General features: G+C 40.7%; 1 pseudogene; it reads right to left on the bottom strand.

Annotated features, from left to right (window-relative positions):
* Positions 1-346: 346 nt before the first annotated feature.
* Positions 347-1762, bottom strand: LOC123068082 (cysteine-rich receptor-like protein kinase 25; annotated as a pseudogene).
* Positions 1763-4738: the final 2976 nt, after the last annotated feature.

Raw genomic sequence — 4738 nt, 5'->3', positions numbered from 1 at the left:
TGTTGAACCATGTTTTTGAAAATAGGACACATCAACCAAAATTTTACAGCTAAAATTATGATTTCACTCTGATTTAACTTGCCAATTTGTGGGACAGTGATGTGCTAAATAATGGTGTAACTTAAAAATACTTGAGATGTAGTTCAACATGTATTTCTAGCCACATCTTTTTGAAGCGTGGCAGAGTTGTGCGTGTCCTCCATCCACCGGAGGTTCAAACCATAATTTTTCATTTTTATAAGGTTGTAGGATCTCATACATACAAAACATATTGTATGATCTTCATATATAAAAAATGGTGTGGGATCTCTAGGTCTTTCATACATAATGTATACTTCATGTGGATTTATTGCTAAAAATGAAAGACAATGATATTATGCTGCATCTAAAAGAGAAGCTAGTAATGCATTGGCTTTGAAGTATAGACTTTATTTATGAAATAAGACTTAAATTATTCTTACATTGTCAACAGCGTGGTACCCCTTCTTTCTAGTCAGTATCTCTATGATTATTACACCAAGACTGTATATATCAAACTGGTACGTGATTACACTGTTACCAAATTCTGGTGCCAAATATCCCCTGTATCAAATATATATCCGTGTGATTGGTTAATGAGAAAGATACTACATACATTCTTAGTATAAAGCTTAGTGGGAATAAAGTTTGAACTTTCAAGTGCTTTGCAAATTTACAACATTCCGCCTATATATGTTCACAGTAATAACCCGGCTTTGCATTTCACCAAAGCACCTTGATAGACCAAAATCAGCAATTTTTGCAACCAAATTATCATCCAACAATATATTCGCAGGCTTTAGATCTAAGTGGACAATATTTTCTGATGAGGATAGTGTAATCCCTGACAAACTCCTTTAATAATACGATATCTGTCTCTCCACTGAAGTCTGCTAGATGTATATATCTACGAAGGGGAAACGAAGGGGAAAGGGTAAAGGAAGTTCAGTATTACGTGGAATACTTCAAGTCATTATGGTCGATTGTACAAAGAGTATACGACATCGTGAGTACTATTTGAATACTAAACCATACAATCTTTAACAGTGGAAATAAAGGTTAAAGAAAACCTGTACATGCTACATATTCCTATCAATGATATACTCATGCAGACTCCCTTTAGGAAGATACTCGAAGCAGAGCAACATTTGTTGTACATCCGCCATGACAAATTTTTCATCGTACTTCTCCATGCTCCCTTGTGTGTCAGAACAATATGCTAGCAACAGTACTACATTTCTGTGCTTCACCATCATGAGACATTGAACTTTTTGCTGGAACTCCTTCTCCTACATATACATATTGGACATCCTCTCATGACCACAGTCGTATTCTCAAGCATTCCCAGCAGTGTAGAGATGCGTTATGAGCAATGAGTCCAGCTTTCAGATGAACTTTCTTTGAGACCATGCCAGCAACAGTACTACATTTTTGTGCTTCACCATCACGAGACATTGAATTTTTTGCTGGAACTCCTTCTCCTACATATACATATTGGACATCCTCTTCACGACCATAGTCATATTCTCAAGCATTCCCAGCAGTGTAGAGATGCGTTATGAGCAATGAGTCCAGCTTTCAGATGAACTTTCTTTGAGACCATGCCAGCTCAAAGTTACTGTACCTTATAAACCACCGCAAATCCACCTCTGCCAATTTCCTCCTTATCAGAGAAATCCCCTGTAATTTCTTCCAGGAGCGACAGTGGCAGAGCCTTGGGCTCTGTTGTTTCATCACATAGCATGCACTCCAGGTCCCTTGGTGTAATACCACTAGAAAGACGATCCATTTGCAGTCGTATGCCACGGTACCCTGAAACAAGAACAACTGCATCATTTGTGAGGACTACTAGGCACCAATTAGTCAAGTTTTTGGCATAATCATTTTATTCAAATGGTCACCAGGGGAAAGGCTCCCCACCTGAATATAATTCAAAAGGCCATCATGTCATAAGATTGATCCAGTTTATAGGGAAAACCGGATCGAAAACCTTAACAATTTGACCCCGTTTATGAGGAAAACCGAGCCAAAAACCGTACAACATAGGGTAAAACAAGAAGAGAAACAAAAAGAGAGGATGCCCCAGACAAGGCGCGCCTAGTTACCAGACCAAGGACAAAAGCACGAGAGGCACAAGTATATGAGGAGAGTCGTCAAGGGATCACAATACCAAGAATTCGCTAGCAGACTAACGCACCGCACCGGCGTGCGTACCGAACACCACGGCGCAAATGAGGAGCATCCTCACTCAACAAGTGACAAGCACGAACCTTGACTGGGAGCTCTGCCATGAAAACACGATTAGCAAATTGGGGAGGCATCTTGCGGCATCATTGAGCAAAGATGAACCTAGATAACGCCAAGAGCACGAAGCTCGCCGCACGACAACGGCAGCCATGGGATGTCTTGAGCATGCACAGTGATAGGGACGACACCGAAGAACACCACCATAAACAAGCGCATACCACCGTCGACCCATCCGGCCGCACCACCACCACCAACATCCCACAGCAAGCACCACCCGCACGTCACCCAAGCAGACCCCAAGATGATACGTTCAAGAAGGGTCGCGACGCCAGCTGCACACTGTTTTTGTTGTGAGTCATATATACACAATGCACTTTTTTTTGCGAGAAACTTCGAATCTATTCATCTGCAATCATGGCAGTACAAACAATAATAGAAGTAATAAAAATTACAATCATGCCCATGGACCACCTAGCGATGACTACAAGCATCGGAGCGAGCCGAAGGCACACCGCCATCATTTCCCCTCCCTTGCCGGAGCCAGGCAAACCTTGTTCTAGTAGACAGTCGGGGAGTCGTCGTGCTAAGGCCCCATAGGACCAGCGCACCAGAGTAGCAATCATCATCGATGAAGAAAGTCATAGATCAGAAGGATCAAACATGTAAACACCGAAACAAAGATGAACAAAGACCACATCCACGGAAGACCAGCACCGAAGACACTATCTTTTCCTTTACGGGTCGACTATGTAGTGATATCCACCCGGCAAAACTCTATGGAGCCTAGCGTCTTCGGTGGACTATATAGTGACTAGTCATTTTCATTTCCTTTACGGGTCGATCCCCATGGATTGCCTTGGCAGTTGTTTGTACCGTTTGGACCTGGCAATGTATAGTCTACCGTGAAGGGATATCCTGTGCATGCATTCTAGGACATGCACTATCTTATATCTTATATCTTATATTTACTAATTAAAAGCACCATACGAGCCTCCACGTTAATTCTTAAAAGCACTTTAAAATAGCCATTAGATCATAATTGTGCATCCCAGATTAAATGATATAAGCAAAGAGTCCATATATTTTATAATAGAAAGAGAAGTCCATACTAATTGGAAGCACCATACGAGCCTCCACGTTAATTCTTAAAAGCACTTTAAAATAGCCACTAGATCATAATTGTGTGTCCCAGATTAAACGATATAAGCAAAGAGTCCATATATTTTATAATAGAAAGAGAAGTCCAGGCTGAGCACATACATGTTACAGTGTCCGGGATACAGCAAAAGAAAAAAGGAATCCCACGTCCAAGTAAAAAAATAGAGGAGTTTGAAGGAGTCCCACGTCCAACTAAAAAAAAAGAGTCCGGTCATAAAAAAAGAGGAGTCCCACGTCATGTCTTCATTTATCTCTCATGATGCTCCGCAGCCTCCCCGTAAGCGTGATGTTTTGATCCTGGAGGCTATGTTCTCCTACAAACAATTGGCCGCAGTACTCCGGATCATGGTATTCTTGATGGCTGCATTATTGCAAGGCTAGGTAGACCAGCTCGCCACCATCTCGCCTGGTCCATGTGTTTTTCAATATGCTTCTCCACATCTGTGGTTCTGATCTCGACAAGGAGGCTCATCTCCGATGTCCTTTCTTTTGTAAAACTATATATTTGATTACAAATTATTATCTCTGGTAGGAGGAGAATTTATTATTTCGATAATTAATAGAGGAACACAGGATGTAAGGTAATCGTCCATAGGTTTCTCAATTTGTTTATCCTAATCATCAATTTCTTGCAAGTACTTTATTTGATCCAATCCTGTTATGTCCAACCGAATCCAAAAGAGTATTCAGTTGACAGTAAGTTAGAACCCAAATATATATCTGTGAAATCAAGACCTGGCTCATGACCAGATTATTAATAGGGCGCAGCCGAGAACCAGCAGGGCTGTTCCACATCTCTAGCGGCAGCACTTAACTAGTCCTGACAGTGGCATTTGGATTCCCAGCATGGATCAATCAAACAACAGCATCAGTACACTTTGAGTTTGTATTCGAGAAAAAAAAGTACACTTTGAGCTTAGTCTAGGTTTTTCGCACGGACATGATTTTGATCACTTCTATTTTTTTTAAATACATAATAATTAAATCTCCAATTGTCTGTACTTCCGCATTGCAGAATTAAGCAAAGGCATGATGCCCAGACTTTTAATAGTTTGTATATATATTTGACATTAAAGTTATGCTAACTTCTTGGATTTGTCGATATTATGTCTATAGTGTAATATTTATTTTGAAGACCATCGTCCATGCAAATGATTAGGCTAACTTCCTGGGTTTTTCGACCCTCCATCCACAAGGTTTGGCATTCATCTCATCGAATGGCACTATGTAGTCCCTGCATTAGCGTTGTTACATGACGGATCAAATAACTCAGTCGGATCACAGTAAGAAATATAGATGGCTTTACAGATGTGTA

This window comes from Triticum aestivum, chromosome 3B (assembly GCF_018294505.1).
Source record: "Triticum aestivum cultivar Chinese Spring chromosome 3B, IWGSC CS RefSeq v2.1, whole genome shotgun sequence".
Lineage (NCBI taxonomy): Eukaryota > Viridiplantae > Streptophyta > Magnoliopsida > Poales > Poaceae > Triticum > Triticum aestivum.
The sequence above is the reverse complement of the archived record's forward strand: the minus strand, read 5'-3'. Positions and strand labels throughout refer to the sequence as shown.